Source organism: Rhinolophus hipposideros (genome assembly GCF_964194185.1).
Source record: "Rhinolophus hipposideros genome assembly, chromosome: 15".
NCBI classification, from domain to species: domain Eukaryota; kingdom Metazoa; phylum Chordata; class Mammalia; order Chiroptera; family Rhinolophidae; genus Rhinolophus; species Rhinolophus hipposideros.
In genome coordinates, this window is record NC_138061.1 from 40179723 (window position 1) to 40197513 (window position 17791).

Below are 17791 nucleotides of genomic sequence, written 5' to 3' on the forward strand. Positions count from 1 at the left end.
ACAGTAATGCCCCAGAGCTATGTTGAAAATCTGACTTACTTTTCCCAAATTTTAAAGGTAGATATTCCCAATATAGAATTTTCTTACCAGTTCACCCCTTTACAATACGTGGTTGACCTCTTCCTCTGCTCACCCTCTGAGGAGCATCCATTGAAGATTGCCTCCACCTCCTTTGAGAGGTATGCTCTGAAAACAGAGGACTCTTGACGTCTTCCAGAAAAAAAAAACCCAAAAAACAAACAAACAAACAAAACAAAAAACAGTTCTTATGTTTTAGAACTCTTAGAAGTGATCTAATGATCTAAATCTTTGGCAATCATAAAAATCCCTGGACAGTCAAGAAGAGAGTAGAGGCAACCATTTGGCTGACTCTGATGCTAACTTAGCAGCGTTAAAACAATCTCAGCCCCTAATGGAAATACCTGTGCTACCAATTGAAGCAATTGGTAACATTATGAAATGTTATGAACATTATGAAACATTATGAAAAGCTAACATTATGAAAGCACATCATTTGGCTGTTCAACAAATTAAAAAAAAAAAAAAAAGGTTAGAACAAGGCTGTAAATTTGACCCTAAAAGAAACGTATGTATAGGTCTGAACTACCAATCGCCCTTCCCTGTTGCATACAACATCATATATTACAATACATACATGGCTTAACTTACTAAAACACTAACAAAAATGGGGAAAACAATACTACTGGAAGCCATTTCCAAAGATAGCTTCCCAGATATACCAAAAATGCCAAAGCTGCTTAACACACAACCCACTGAATTCTCTATTAAAAAAAAATTATTTTTCACATAGCCATATGTCATGTGGGGTCTCTGGCCCCGATCCCCACATAAGAATGCAGGATATGGTGAGGTCAAAAAGGAACACCAATGGAGCCATGGATAAGGGAGTCATACCACTAGAGTCTCGCTGGCGGCTGAGTTGGAGACACAAGAAGCAGGAGCCACATGATCTGCAATCCACTGTCCGTTTCTCTGCCAACCAACCAACCACACCCCTAGCGCAGCCATGGCAGTTATATTAGTGGCTCATGGCTAATGGTAACAGCTGATGGCCAAGCAGCCACAGCGGATGGCCATCTAATAACAAAGCCAGCACCTTTCCACATGAGGCTCAGAGCCTGGAAACTGCTCTCTGGGACTGTCCCCACACCATAGACATAAGCAATTAATCATGTTGTGGGGACAGAGCCAGGAGTGCAGTTTCCAGGCTCTCGGCCTCACGTGGAAAGGTGTTGGCTCAGGTAGTAAATGGCCATCAACTGTGATTGGATGGCCATCAGCTGTGGCTAGTTGGCCGTCAGCTGTAACCAGTGAGCCATTGGCCACTAATATAACTGCTGTGGCTACGCTAGCAAAAAAATGGGGGCTAGCAAGAAGATGATGACTGAGCTAGCAAGAGTGGATTGCAGCTACCAAGTGAGGTTGGTTGGCAGAGAAGCAGACGCGGGTTGCGGATAGTGTGCCTCCTGCTTCCTGTGTCTCCAACCCAGTTGCCAGCGAGAATATAGTGGTATGACTCCCCTATCAGTGGCTCCATGGGTGTTCCTGTTTGGCCTCACCATGTCCTGCATTTTTATGTGGGGAGCAGGACCAGAGACCTCACCTGACGCCCTGCATGACACATGTATATCATAATATAAGTCTGCTTGCCAGGACCAGTCACAGCTCTTTCAAAGGAACTTGTGTAATCCCTTTGGAAGACCAACCCTTTTCTGTCTTTATAAGCTCTGTCCCTTTTTTTCCACCTCAGAACAGTTGTGTTTCTACCCAAAAGTGTGTTCCTAGAATTTCAATTCCTAAAAGACTCCCAAATAAGCTTTTGTTTGCCTTGCAGTTGTTGATCACATTGATTGACATCCCTGACTCCATGGAGTTTAGAGACTGCTTCCATCATTGAATCTGAAGGGCTAGCAAAATACATGGGTAAAATAGAGAAATTGATGTTTTAAATCCCTTTTTTTCACCTATATAACATCAGATGGCATGTCTTTAATGATCACAGAATTACCTGATTCTTTTAGATTTGGTTTTAAATGTTAAACATCCAGAGATGGTTATCACACTCTCTGAAGTACAGGGGAGGGTTGACTCATCACTAAAGCCAGGACAAAAACAAACTGTGGCTCAGAACTGTCATTCAGAGCCTTCTGTTTGTTCTCTCACAGCCAACTCAGTCACAGTAAGGTATGTGGTTTCTTTGAACATGCCATTCTTGTTTTATTTACTCAGATACTTCCTTTCCGTTGTCAATATTTGTCCTGAGCTTTTCAGTTAGAGTCAGGCCGACTTGTTTGTAAAATAGCTCATTGACAGAAAGCAAAGAACACATTTTAGCCAGTCAAATCCAAAAATCTTAGCTTTAAATAAAATATTAAAGAATTTCACTGTGCAGTTTTCCTAGGACCAGAGTTATCAAAATTAATTTGGAATTAGAATTATATGAAAATCCATTATTTTTGTTTTCATTTTTATTTTTGCATTTATATAAATATTCTTTAAAAAAATCCAACTGCTAGATTAACATGATTCATACTTATTCACCTAGTTGTAATTCAAGGATATCCCCATAAGAGAGACAGACTAGGTAGTGAAATCTTGCCAAAGTGAAGATGACAAAGATTTCTTTGTCTTAGCACCATAAATCAAGCCTAGAAATACACCCTGTCCAAGTGGAAACCAAGATCAATTTACCAGCTGGTTATTATCTCAAACTGGTATACGAAGGAAGAGCAGGAAGGAAAATGTTTAGAGAAACAGCTCTGGGTCCTGGAATGAAACCACACTAATTGTCCCTAAAATGGATTATTAACACAAGTAATTAACTGCTGGAGCATCTGAACTATGTCAACAGCATGCTCATCAAAAAAGGACATCCTTTGACATTAAAGGCCTTACAGATCTATTATACATAGTTCAACACAAGCCAAAGAGCCCCTCCAAAGTTATCATAATTTAGATATGGTGAACACTGGAATATGTTTTAGCAAAAGGAAAGAAATGGGTTATAGATAAAATGGATTGAGTGTAGGATCATGAAAATCTAAAGCCAAAAGGAAACTTGAAAATCATTTAGCAGATTGGCCATGCTCAGGCCAAATCTGATTTCTGGATCTCTAGAGGTGTTTTATCTGGCTTGCTGAATTGTTATTTTATTTTATTTTTAACACTTTTGAATGGATTTCCAATATTTTAAAATGGGAAGATTTCACATAAAAATCTGAATTTCTGGATTCTCTTGAAAAATCAGAAGGTCTGGCAATACTGGGCCCTCATTCATATGTAACAATTGGCCCTCATTGAATGGGCATGTTCTCTCCAGTTCCTCCCACTCCATAACATCTCCATGACACAGAACAAAAACTGATCTGCGTTTAGAGTTTCCCCTGTGCTTTCCTGACATCCCCTTCCACAATTTGATTTGCTCATTTATGATGCCTGAATGAACCCTGTGAACTTACTGCCACTGATCTTATCAACTCCCCAATTCCCTCATCTGTATGAGGAAACTGAGATTTAGAGATGTCATGCTGGGGGAGAGATCCAGTATCAAAATCTCTTACTGACCAATCCAATGAATAGTTACCTATTTCCAAGTTCTGCTCTCAGGTTCAGAAGAGGAAGTACCAGAATTCGTAATCCAATCAGAATCTTAGAAGAGATGAAAATATCTAGAGGTTTAACAGAGTGAAATATAAGCAAAATGAGAGCCAGATACTTACATACAAGTAGGTATAATCATCTCCCTGTATCCCAAACTCTTACCCATGCCCCCTATGCTGCCAGCCTCCTGTGTCATCTTTTCTCTGTTCCAATCAACCCATATCCCACAAAGGTTGGCCCAAACAGTAGTGTTCTGGTGAAAAAAATCTATGATAATGCTATCTACACTGGTATTTTCTTTTGCTTAGTATGTTTTGCATAATTTGTGCACGATTATGTAGAGTCCAATCAGTTGTCTGAATACACACTTTAGTATGTAGTGTACAAACTAGTGTATTTGCTATATGATCTTTAGAATAAAAATCAAGACACATGGCAATATAGATGAGATGCAGAAATACAAAAAGATCTGATGCTTTTGGGGGATTTATTGGGAATAATGAGAAGAATATTTAAAATTGATACTCTTCCAGATAATTTGTCAGGTCTAGTTTTTGTATTTAATGCTATCACATGTATTAATGCTTTTCTTACCCTATATCTCATCTTTTCTCAAAGAGCTTAATAGTTTCTTTTGAATGGATCATAAAACTACAAGATCATGTAGTAGTTTGAAGATGTGTTAAAACATTGAAATATGTGATTTTTGTAAAGTAAAATTAATCAGAGTGATGTGTACGGTACAGCATGAGTACAGTTAACATACTGTATTATATATACGAAACTTGCTAAGAGAGTAGACCTTAAAACTTCTCATCCAAAATAAAATGTGTGGTGATGGATGTTAACTAAACGTATTATGGTAATCATTCTGCAATGTATACATATATCAAATCATTATGTTGTATGCCTAAAAGTAACACAATGTTGTATGTCAACTGTATCTCAATTAAAAAGAAAAAAGGTTTTCCAGTCAAGATGGCAGAGTAGGTAAATACTGCGCTTGCATCCTCTCATAACCACATCCAAATTACAATTAAACTATAGAACAACCGTCATTGAGAATTCCTTGAAGTCTAGCTAAACCAGTGGCCATATAGAAGGACATATAAAAGAAGCCACCTGGAGACTGGTAGGGGGGTGGAGCAGTGGGGCTGGCCTACACTCAGATGACCATTAAAAATTGGGAAGGGTATCTCAGTTGCAGAGGTCCCCCCAGAGGAGCGAGGGGTTCCATACCCATGCCAGGCTCCCCGGCTCAGGATTTCAGTGCTGGGGAGAGAAGTCTCCATAATTTCTGATTGTGAAAATTAACGGAGATTGTGGCTGAGTGAGTGAGTAAGGTGGAGGGTGGCTGCAGTCCAAGGGAATCCTCTTAAAGGCCCTGCACGTGGACTTACTCTCTGACAGACTCACTCTGAGCTCCAGCACTGGGGCAGCAGATCAAAAGGCGTTGGGGACTTATGGAGAAGAACTGAGTTGTCTGGCTGCAGGGTGAGGGCTGGCGGGGCAGCTTTCTACTGGATGGAGGAGCTGGCAGAGACCATTGTTTGTTTGTTGAGCCCTCCCCACTCTCAGCGTGCAGATGCAGGTGGGCACCGTGTATGAGTCTCCATTACCCTGGCTAACACCATTGGCTCTGCCCCACCCTGGTGATTCTGTGGACCCTTCCCACCCAACTTCCGAGCACACAAAAACCCCTTCCAGTCGCTTTTCCATACAAACCACTTACCTTGACTCATGCTGCAAACTTTCTTAAAATCTCTCCAAGGTTCACAAAACCCAAACAAGCAACATCTGGCTTCAGTGTGTCCCGTACCTCTCTCTGGCTGAACAACCCTAAGCCCAGCAACTAGCGACAGCTGGTCTTGGTTCACAGCTTGGCCTTTCAAGGCACCTCAAAGCTCAGCACAGGCAGGGACCATTTGGGGATTGCTTTGTGGTGCATGCCATGTGGCCCCAGGCAGGGCATAGGATATAGCTGAAGTTGGCCTGCAGTGAGTCCCCACCCAGGAGATCCTGGGGCTGGCAAGCCCATTGGCCAGCTTTGGACTGGACCAGGGCATCACTTTAGCACCTCCAAGCATGACACACCCAAAGGGCAGATGGGGCAGGCACCAGAGCCCTGCTAAAGCGAATCCTGTACTGTAGGGTCAGCCTCAACACCACAACTCCTCCACTGTAGTCACAGCCTGTCCTCAGAACCAACCAGCTCAAGGGTTAATCCCATCCACTGAGTGCAAACAGCAACCAAGGCTCAACTACAATAGGAGGGCACATACAACCCACACAAAGAACACATCTGAAGCACCCAGCTCAGGTGACCAGGCAGACTGAGCCACTAGGTCCCACAGGATACCTACTACATAAGGCCACTCTAATAAGACTGGAAGACATAGCAGTCCTACCTAATACATACAAACAAAAACAGGGAGGCAGCCAAAATGGGGAGACAAAGAAACATGTCCAAAACAAAAGAAGAAAACAAAGCTCCAGGAAAAAAGAGAAAAAAAGCTAAACAAAATGGAGAGAAGCAATCTACCAGACGCAGAGTTCAAAACACTGATTATAAGGATGCTCAGTTATCTCAGGGAGAACTTCAACAAAGAGATAGGAAACATAAAAATGGAGAGAGAAAACATGAAAAAGAACCAGTTAGAAACAAAGAATACAATAATTGAAATGAAAACTACACTAGAGGGAATCAACAGTAGACTAGATGAAGAAAAGGATTGAATCAGCAATTTACAAGTTAAGGTAGCAGAACACACCCAATCAGAACAGCAAAAAGAAAAAGAACCCCAAAAAATAAGGATAGTTTAAAGTGCCTCTGGGACAACATCGAGCGTACCAACATTTGTATTAAAGAAGGAATACCAGAAGGAAAAGAGAGAAAGCAAGGAATTGAAAACCTATTTGAAAAAATGACAGAAAACTTCCCTAACCTAGTGAAGGAAATAGAAATACAAGCCCACGAAGCACAGAGAGTCCCAAACAAGATGTACCCAAAGAGGCCAACAACAAGAAACATCATAATTAAAATGCCAAAGGTTAAAAAGAGAGAATCTTAAAAGCAGCAAGAGAAAAGCAGTTAGTTACCTACACAGGAGCTCCCATAAGACTGTTAGCTTGTTTCTCAATGGAAACTTTGCAGGCCAGAAGGGATTGGCATTAAATATTCAAAGTGCTGAAAAGCTAGGACCTACAACCAAGATTACTCTACCCAACAAAGCCACCATTTAGAAATGAAGGAAGAGAAAGAGGTTCCCACACAAGAAAAAGCTAAAGCACCACCAAACCAGTATTATAAGGAATCTTAGAAGGACTTCTGTAAGAAGGAAAAAAAAGCCCAAAAATATGAATAATAAAATGACAATAACCACATATATGTAAACAATTACTTTCAATGTAAATGGATTAAATCCAAAGACATAGGGTGGCTGAATGGATAAGAAAACAAATCTCTTACACATTATACGTGCTGCCTCCAAGAAACTCACTTCAGATTGAAAAACACGTACAGACTGAAAGTAAAGAAATGGCAGAAGACATTACATGAAAATAGAAACAAACAAACAAATCTGTGATAGTAATATTTATGCCAGACAAAAGAGACTTTAAAACAAAAGTTATAACAAGAGTAAAAGAAGGACCCAGTAATCCCACTTCTGGGTATTTATCTGAAGAAGCCCAAAACGCTACTTAGAGGGTATGTGTGAATCCATATGTTCACTGCAGCATTGTTTACAATGGCCAAGATATGGTGGCAACCTGGGTGTCCCTGAATGGATGAACAGATAAAGAAGAGGTGGTACATATATACAATGGAACATTACTCCGCCATAAAAAAAAAAGAACGAAATCTTGCCATCTGCAACAACATGGATGAACCCAGAGGGTATGGTGCTGAGTGTAATAAGTCAGACAAAGAAAGATAAATGTCACATGATTTCACTTGTAAGTGACATCTAAAGAACAAAATAAATAAACAAATAAAACAGAAGCAAACTCATAGATACAGAGAATATTTTGATGGTTGCCAAATGGAAGGGGGGGTGGGTGAAAAAAAGAGGGAAATAAGAAGTACAAATTGGTGTTACACAGTTGTCATGGGGACGTAGGATATAACTTAAGGAATATAGTCAATAATATGGTAATAACTATGTATAGTGCAAGGTGGGTACTAGACTATTCAGGCAGATCACTTCTTAAATTATATGAATGTCTAACCACTATGCTGTACACCTGAAATTAATATAAAATAATATTGAAAGTCAACTATCATTGAAAAATTAAAAAGGGGGGGAGATGAAAGGGAATAAGAGGTTCAAATTTCCAGGTATAAAACAAGTAAGTCATGGGGATGTAACGTACAGCATAGGGAATATGACTAATTATTGAATAATAATATTGTGATCGCATGGTACGGTGTCAGATGGTTGCTGGACTTATCATGGTGATCACTTCTTTGGGTATATAAATGTTGAATAACCATAGTGTACCCCTGAAACTAGTATAATATTGTATGTTAGCTATATTTAAAGAAAAATCTTTTAAAATAAAGTAAGAATGATGGGTGCAAAGAAAAAAAATTGAGAAACACTCCTCCTATAGGTAACAGGACTAATTCCTAACTACCGTTAATAACACTTCACATGTATTATGTCCTTGTTATGTTATAGAACAATCATTCAAAAGATAAGTTATCAAGACTGACTTCTTGAGTTCAAATCCTGATCGCATCATTTATTTAGCTGAGTGACCTTATTAAAATACTCAGTCTAAGATAAGAGTTATGCCTCTAGAGATAAAATAAGGTGTGTGGCTCATTTGACATATCATGGTTTATAAACATTAATAATTATTATGATTATTAGCAACTGAAACAGAGAATAGAAGGTAACTTTACTCTGCATATTGGCCCAGGAAAGTAGAAGTATTTTCCTATCCAAAGTTTTAAGCAAACTAAGAGTTGTTATATCATAAGGTTGCAATTTTGGGGTGTGGGAGAGAACTGGATTTAAATAAAAATAGATTTAAATAATGAGTCATTTCTTCTGGAAAACTGACATCACCATACGTTTGTTTTTAGAGATCTAGAGATCAGATTTGGCCTGAGCACTCGCCCAAAATTGAAGGTTATTTGGAGCACATAACTCTTCTATAGTAACCTTTATGGAAACCAAATTCCACTGAGATTTTATACATATGTTTATTTTAGAGGGAAGCTCAGAAAATTGAACTTCAAGGTGTAAACTACAGTTAAGGATGCTTACGTTGTTCGTAAAGTATAATAATAATGTTCAGTCACATTTTAGTTTCTTAGCATGGTTTGCCATGTTCCTCATAATCTTGCTCCATCCTGCCTTCCAGACTATCTATCCTAAATTCCAGGCTCTGGGTACTCTAACCTTCTCTGCTGCCTGTGAACATATCAGACTTCCACACCCCTTGTTCCAGCTGGCCTCCTTTGCACTGAGGAAATCCTCTCCCTCCTCAACCCCCAGATCAAAGGCTACATACACAAAACTTTACTTAGTTCTTAACCTTGAATGAACCTGTCCTTTTCTCTGCCACACTAAGAGCACACTATTAATGCCGTTGTCATGTGATTCCATCTACACTCTCGTGTATTGTAGATATCTGTAAATATGCCTATTTTTCCCTGTAGCTAAACTCTTTCAAGGCAGGGACCATGTGTTCTTCCCATGAACTAAGTTTTAAGTTATAGTTCAGTCTCAATCACAGGACATCTACAAAGAATCTCCTAAATAAAAGGCCAACCAGCTCAAAGTACATGCATTCTTGCAATTTTTAAAATCAAAAGTCACTAGGTGGTACTTTATTGGAAAGCTGTAATTACTCAAGCATGACATTGTTTCTTTTGTACCTTCCCACTGGCTTTCTATACCCAATTGCACTCTATGAATTAAGTTCAAGAAATAGCTCACTTGAGAAAAAGACTACAAAAAACAGGGTTCACAATACTAAGGGGATAAAGCTTAAGAATCTGACCACATCTGTCTAATTGTCACCCTCTAGCTCTAGTTTCATGAGCAGATCCATTCCCAAAGCACCATCATCTGCCCTGATACATATTCCAATGCCAACCAATGCACATCATCAGCCCCATCTTTTCAGTCACAGTCAGAAGTGGGAAAAGATTTCCTAGTGTCCTGATCTACCTCCTCATATCTTTGGTCCTTCCCTAAATTTATCCCATAGATATGAAGGGTTCCTGTTACCCCAGTGGCCTACACACATAAGAAAAGAAACAGAAAAGGATGTTTTTCAGCAGTCAGTGATGCTAAAAGTATGAATTGTGGCAAAATTGCGGGTTCAGCAATTTCGTTATGTAATCTCCACTTCTCAGGGCCTTACAGAAACATTTCTGGCAACGATACGGGTACTAACCCACTTATCTGCATTCACATGTCATTTAAAAGGAGGTGCCATTGTATAATGAATAATCCTGCTTTTACTTCAGAATCTACTCTAGCTTTCTCAGTCCTCTGCTTGCACCAGACAGAAGACTTTCTCATAGCTGAAACCAACCCAAATCTCAGAAACTGATAGGACACACCCAATTAACAAGATCTGGTAGAACAACTGACTACTCTGGGGGAGGGAGACGGGCATCCACCTGCAATCAGAACTATTATCCAAGTAATTCAAGATTTAAAAAAATACACCCAAACGATGACATTAGGAAATTGATCCCAAATGCTGTTATATGAAGTAGCTTACGATACAAATAATACATTTAGTGTAAATCTTGCCTAAACCTCCAAATGGATTGACCTGGGCTGGATTAAACGCGGCAGCCCAAGAGGCTTTGATTTGTTTTTGATGACCAATTTTTTAAATGCTCATCAGCTCTTTCCAAAGCCTCTGGATGCTGCTGGAGACACAGTAGGTTGTCTAGGGTGAACCACAGATGGAGCTTTCAGCACCAAGTCCTCCCAAGTTCCTGCTCGGTGTCCAGGAGGCCCAGGTTTGGGTGCCTTCCGCGGTGGTCGCCGAGGCTGCGGGCTCCAGCGTTGGCCAGGAGCGGACCTGGTGGTGCTGAATTGGGCGCGACAGTGCAGTACCCGCCCGTCCTGCACGCTGCTTTGCTCACAGCCCGGGAGAACCCGGGGCTGCCCAGCCCCGACCCTCCCGGGGGCACCTTTGAGCGCCGACTACCAACCAGGGCGCTGGAGGCCTCGCTGCCTTATGGGAAGTGGGGGCCCACCTGAGTCGCATCCCTCCCCCTGCCCACGCATACACTCCCCGCTCTGCCACCAGGAGCTGTCTCGGGAGTCTCAGGACAGATCTCCACCGTGAATCCCATCCGAGGACACCGTCCTTCCTCCAGGACTCTCTTTCTCTCTGGCTCTCTCTTCCAACTCCGTGCAAAAGGCCGCCCGCATGTTCCTGGGAAAACTTGCGCACCTCGGAGAAGCACCCCAAACAAAAACGGGTTGTCAAGGGGTGGGCCTGAGCGCACGCAGGACACTGGCAGCCCCCCGGCACACACCCCAAACGAGGAACCAGCTCCAAGCTGCTTGGGCGCGGGTGACAGCGTCGCTGCCTGCGCCTCCTGCCCAGAGTCGGAGGAGTTACTTCTCGCCTCCGGGGGGCTAGGAAGCGCCGGTGGCTGCCGACCCCGGGGACACTCCCTGCGAGCTCCTGGCCTTTTACCTGCGTGCCGGCCTCGGTGGGGGGCTCCAGGGCGCCACACAGGGATCGGTGTCCCGGGCGGACCCGGCCGGTGGTGCCGTGGGGATCTCGGCCGCCGCTCTCCCCTGCAGCTCGGGCCTGCAAGACGGCTATTTATCCGGGGGCCCGGCCCCGGCCCCGGCCCCTACTGCAGTATTGGGCAATCGGTCCCGCTACGCGCTGCCCCGGGAGCCGCCGCCCTCTGCCCTCGCCGAGCCCCCCAGTGGCCGCGGCCACATGGAGGGAGGGAGCCGGCCCCCCCTCTGGGCTCCACCTTCTCTTTCTCCTCCTCCTCCCGGGACGTTTTTCCCCGTGGTTCCCACCCCTGCTCACTGTCTTCTTTTTCGGGGCACCCTGGCCAGTCTGAACCGGTTATGACTGCGCGGGTGGCTGGGGGAAGGAGGAGGAGAAGTAGATGGAGGCGGAAAAGCGGGCGGTAGGGGCGCTGCTCAAGTTCTCGCGGCTCCGAGCCGTGCTGGGCCAAGTCGGCCAGGAGGAGGAAGGGCACTACCCGGGCTCCGGCGCGGGCCCGGCCCGGAGCCACCAAGTCAGCAGAAGAGCTTGGCACCACCCGCCGGGCGCCCTCACCCTGCGCATACGCGCGCCACACCGGGAGCCCGCGGCTGCCGGCCAAGGACTGGGCGCATTTGCAGGGAGCTGAGGTCCAGAGATGTGTGGGAGTTGCCCCTGGTCTTCCAGGCTCCTGGGACCGCTGGGAGCCCTTCTGGCCGGAGCTGTACGCCCCATCCAGCAGTGACCGCGGAGAAACGGGCACCAGAACTCTGTGGAGTCGGTGCTTCTGGGCGGTGAAGAGTGGGAATGCCAATTGCAATCCTTTGTGACAGCTCCACGGAAAGGAGGGCGTCCCCGCAGTGCACACAGCATGCTGAGGGCGAGAAGCTGCATCTGAGGACGTTCCGTCTGTCCTGCCGGTGGACTGCACTGACAATACACTCCTATCTTTGGCTGAAAGGTAATGGGCTTGGGTGTTTACATGGATGTGTGCTGTATCCCCATGGAGTCACGGCAGCAGACTGGGGACAGTCCATAGGTATCAGGGGCCCACCAGGTGTGTGAACCCTCCAAAGTAATATACACTTTTTGGTTTCCCGTGTGTGTACGTATTTTCGGGAAGGGGCTCCATACCTTCTACTAGCTTTTCAAAGGGGCTAGGGCTGTCCATCATCGGGGTGAGAGTTCCCTTACACACTGAACGATCTGGTTCTGACTTAGACAGAGACCCCCAAAGGGTTGGTTGGTTTCTGAAGTCCGGATTAAGCTGCCAAACCTTCTTGAGCTTCCTTTTTCTCATGTTACCTGCATCATGGATCCAGACTATGGGAGATGAGAATAATTCAAGAAACAAAAACGAAAACCACAAAGAAACCCTTTGGACCCTAGCCACACATGTCGTTTTCTTACAGATATGAAAACAGCAGTTCATCCCTTTGCCCCCACACCATTTGGTTCTACCCAATTTACTGACTTACATGTTATGGGGAAGAAAATGGGCAGTACAAGTTAATATTATTTTGTTTTGTCCCAAGAGGGAGAAATATTTAGGAAAAAAAATTAATAAAAGTAATAACAAGAGAAAGGTGGTCTCATGATTTGTTTCTGGAAGGAAAAATGGAGAGGTAATGCTATCAACACCATCAAAAATGTATTTCTGAGAAGAAGGCACAAAATAGGGACTTCTCAACGTGTTCTAATTTTGAACATGATGGTCACTCAAGTGTGTTCACTTTGTAATATGCATTGACCTGTACACTGATAATTTGTGTACTTTTCTCTATACATTTCAATAAAAGATATTTTTAGAATGTTTTTTCTTTGATTCATATAACCCCTAATCACCAGAGCAAATGTCCTCTTGATTGTTGGTCAAACCAATCAATGTATAGGAAGTTATACTGGGAAAAAGGAAACACTACTTGAAAAATATTTGTGTTCACCCATAGTTTTCCGAAGTTGCCATGTCTTATCTCCACCAATTTTCCCCAGATTTCTTTTAAAGCGAGTATATGATCGGCACTCCATGTCTGCTTGGGCCTGTCCACACCTATCAACTAAGAACTGAAAATGAGCTTATCCTTACACCAGCATGGACCAACTTTAGTTTAGGATTGGATCCCACAGGTCAAAAACTCAAATGGCTGGCTGGAGGTCCAGACTCAATGTAATGAATGAAGTAGTCAGCGGACAGCCAGAGAACTTAGGAAGCATGGAAGCTGGCTTTGGAGCAAGTGGCCACTTGATTTAGGAAATTACTGCCAGGCTGGAATGTGAAAATTGCCCCCATCGCCTTGTGAAGGTTCATTGTTCAGTCACACCTCAGCAGAGCGTGTAAGAGAACTCAGAAATCTAATCCAAGCCTGATGCTTTACTTATGAATGGAATTTGACCCAGAGAAGCTAAAGAGGTGCTGATCACCCCCTCGCGCCCCCCCCCCCCCCGGGCAGAACGGGTGGGGAGCAGGTTGGCAGAAAGTAGACAAAAACTACCACCCTACTAGCATCCAGGATTTTCAACCCCAGTGACACGAAGATGCACGATCTGCTTGCAAGATAAGGGTCAGATCCATTCAATATCACGGGCTTTACAGCTCTGTGCAGCCCCTGCCCTTTGGGTCCCTCTTGGGCCCATAAGTCAATGTAATTCAACAGGATGAAGTGAGAGAAAAAGGCAGGCCATTAAATAAGCTGGACTTAAATGAACCTCCTTTGGGAAGAAAGAAACCTGAGGGAAAGCCTTTAAAGAAAAATTAATACAGAAGTCATGTCCTGAACAAAAGGGTTCATTCTTTGCCTTGTACTATTATTATTATGGAGCATTTATTAAGAAGTTTATGATTTGTGAATTCTAAGTTCTCCCTTTCTTAGAATACTTGCTGCCTCAATCTTTCAGAGAATAAGATGGAGAAATTAGCCTGAAAGTGCTCTGTGGTCCTCACCCCAGCAGAAACAGAGGGCAGAAGAAGGTATGAGTTGGTCAGGGAAGGGTGGGCCATTTGCATAGCACCTGAGTCACTGGTCCAGCGACTGCCCACTGCCCAGCTGACCAGACTTTATTTCCTGACTTATTACACCAGAGTAGGTTCCTTTTCTTTTGTACGCATAGTTCTTACCTTGTTTATGAAGGAGAGCATAGCTACATAGGCACTACACTTTGAAATAAAAATAACTAAAGAAGGTAGAATTTAGAGTTTTTGTAGCAGTTAGCTCAGAGATCTAAAGATCATTCTATTAATTCCATGTCTTCCGTTGACACTCTAACAGATAAAAGATCAGAAAATAATAGAAATGGGTAAGTCATCCCCTCTGATGCTTGTAGAGCTTTTGAGGAAAAGGACAAGTTTCCAAATGTTAAAATTGACCTTTGTAGTCATTACCTGCTGTTGCGTTGGCTCTGACTCTTGGCAACCCTAGGAATGAGTGAGCTGTCTCATCAAAGGGCTTTCAAGATAAGAAAGATAAAGATTGAGAAAAGGAAGTCGGGCAGTGGCTCACCATTGCCTTCTGCTGCAGAGTGTGTGGGTCCAAACCACATATGCTCCGTCCATGGTGTCACAATCACCAACCACCTACGAAACATAAGTGCCCCTTTGGGGAAAAGTGACCTTCAAGACATACTATATCATATTTTTACTTGAAATTCTCCAGAATATTGTTTCGTCTTTTCTTGCCTTTACTTCATTGTAGTGTCTGGCTCAAATTATTTTAATTTATTTTTTTGGAGCGGGTGGGGTAGAGATAAACACTATTCTTTGAGCACTTGGTAATTACCAAGAACTATGCTATCTCATTTACCCCTCAAAGCAATCTCAAGTGGTTAAGTATTGTTACCTCCATTTTACAGATGAGAAAACTAAAATGGAGTTCGGAGAGTTTAAGCTACTTGCTGAGTCACTCAATAGATAAGTGATGGAGTAGGATTCAGACCTTGCTCTGGCTGACTGCTAAGCCTGTCCTCTTCCCACTCTACCTTAGGAAAATGATTCTCGGCCGGTAAGAGCTAAGACTGAGGACTGACATCTCACACATAGTAACTTGTCTAAGTCTCACAATAAACCTAAGAAGTAGGTGCTATTATAATCATCTGTGTTTTGCCAATGATGAAAATGAAATTGAGAGAAGTTAAATAATTTGCCCCCAATCACACAGTTAATGAGAGGAAGGCTGGGGTTCAAAGACTACAGCACTCTATAGTCTTATGAAAGTGGAAATCGGAAATGTAAACTTACAGAGTGTGCATGTCCTGTATGTGTGTGGGTGTGTACCCATAGATATGCTTTCCAGTTCATATTCTTCTGGTTTGTACTATATGGTTTCAAGGCCGTAACCTAAAACAATATATACCTTCATGTGTACCCGTTACCAAAGCATCCAGTACATCTCCATGTATCCAACTCATGACATCTGTAATGTGCTCATCGTTTGTTTGCACAGTGAAACTATCCTCTTCTGAGAGCAGATACTGTCTGTCTTGTTCATCACTGCTCCCTAGAGCCTGTGAATGGCCAAATGAGCAAATGAATGACTGCATGCTCAAACCGCCAGTAATTTTTTTTCCTGCAACAGATCATTGAATTCTTCAGTTGCCTTACTCTGCCAAGCTGTATTCTATTCTAAGTAAGTATAAGAACTGTTTCATTTAATTGTATTGGGCAAATATAACCCATTTTACAGATGAGCAACTAAGGCCCCATGGGGTTCAAAGGCGCCATGAGCTGTCCAAAGTCAGAGAGCACCAAAACAGCAGAGATAGGAGGTAAACACAGGCAGTGCAAGTCCAGGGTTCACATCTGTAAGACTATAGGTGACCTGGCCTTCACTCTGCTTGTTCACAGCTTTACCCCAGGATCCAGGACAGTGCTTGGCACATAGGAGAGTCTCTGTACTACGTTGGTGCAAAAGTAATTGCGGTTTAAAAGGTTAAAAATAATTGCCAAAACTTCAATTACTTTTGCACCAACCTAATAACAAGGCTGATTTAATAGCTGAGGCAAAATATTATGAAAATGTGTAACCTATAAAATTATTAAAAGACAAGGGGACCAATTTGAGAAATTAAGAAGTATCATGTAACTGATGAATAGGGGGATTAGTAAAAAGAAAAGCTTGGGATGGCTTCCCGGTTTCTCACAAGATCTTATAAAGAATTGTTGGAAATTAGGGAATGTGCCTCACACTGCAGGATCTTCTACAATAGTCCATATTTCAAATATCATATCTCATTATTACAATAAAACACACAAAAACATTTTAAGACACTCCAAATCTAAAATATACCTCTAATATATATATATATATTTTTTTGCAGTTGGAAATGGTACGAAATTCTTTTGTCAGATTCAGATTTTCTAATTTGTGGTTTAGATACTATGATCGTAGATGGGTAAACATATGCAATAGAAACAAAACAGAGAAAACCTATTCAATAGCAGTATAGTGAATAGTGGTGCCTGCAAAGTAAATGCTAAAGTTTCACTGGAGATAGGCCTGTCTTAATCAAGAGGAATCTGGGTTGACTGTTAGGCTAAAGAGACCTTAGAAGGAAAGTGCCAGATCCTTTGGCAGCAATAAGCAAGTACCAATCAAACCCCAGATGTACTGGTGGCCCAGACTGAGGCGAGCCAATAGCTCTATTATCCACAACCACATCCATCACTCTTTCCTTAGAGAAAAATCATTACATTTCTAAATCTAGAGTGGTATGACCCACAGTACAAGTACTTGCATGGTGGCACCCACCAAGATTTTGACACCCACCAAATGAAAGCTGAATTAACTCTCAACATCATGTACAATGATAATTATGGGCATTTCCTTCCCTTGAACCTGGTCCTCTAGACATCTTTGGAGGCTGGAAGAGGCTGCTTCTGGGTATTTTAACATTCTCAGGATACTTTGTACCTTGATGCTTTCCCTTAGCCACACATGGTCATCAACACTTCTTTTAAGACTGCGGAGTTTGAATCAGTATTAGAACCAGGCCTTGGAGATTCGCAGGTACAATTCAGTGTTTAATCTACTCATTTTCAATGAAAAAACAGAGTTCAAAAGGCTGAATGATAAGAGGTGAAGGAAATGGAGAAGAAAAGCACACAACCTGAAGCCAAGACTACCTATGAGCTTTGTAACCTTGCAGTTCCTTATTGTTTCTGTGCCTGTTTCCTCATTTGTAAAATGGGGAAGAATAATGCCTGTCTCTATGGTGGTTGTAAAGATTCAGTGAATGAAACCAGATTTTTAAAAAGTAGCCTAAAACATAGTGCTATATGTGTATACCAAAGAACCCCAACTAGGGTTTTAATCTTCCCTCTCATATACATAGTTAAATGAGGAAAATTCTATCCATTGTCTAATTTACAATGATTTTGAATGGTTGTCATATATAACCCTCTTTCGGGATGTCTTATCAAAACCTGCATCTGAGTTCTTGAAATTCATTCGAGTAGATTTTCTGT

At 42.5% G+C, this 17791-nt stretch overlaps 1 protein-coding gene and 1 long non-coding RNA gene across 16 annotated transcripts in view; one reads left to right on the top strand and one right to left on the bottom strand.

Moving 5' to 3' along the window:
* SLC16A9 (solute carrier family 16 member 9) overlaps positions 1 to 11687 on the bottom strand; it is a 54722-nt gene extending 43035 nt beyond the window's left edge. For 2 of the 15 annotated variants that reach the window (XM_081075130.1, XM_081075127.1), the window contains exons 1-2: positions 11305 to 11410; positions 88 to 210 (exon numbers count right to left, since the gene is read on the bottom strand). The gene's annotated coding sequence lies outside the window, so the exon portion shown is untranslated. Of the gene's footprint in view, positions 1 to 87; positions 211 to 3604; positions 3690 to 5353; positions 7146 to 10888; positions 11056 to 11304 lie in introns of those variants that run through there. The other 13 variants (XM_081075138.1, XM_081075125.1, XM_081075131.1 and 10 more) reach the window with 13 other exon arrangements.
* Positions 11657 to 17791, top strand: part of LOC308508458 — a 29656-nt gene continuing 23521 nt past the window's right edge. The window contains exon 1 of the long non-coding RNA XR_013995033.1: positions 11657 to 12295. This is a non-coding gene — a long non-coding RNA (uncharacterized lncRNA). The remainder of the gene's footprint in view (positions 12296 to 17791) is intronic.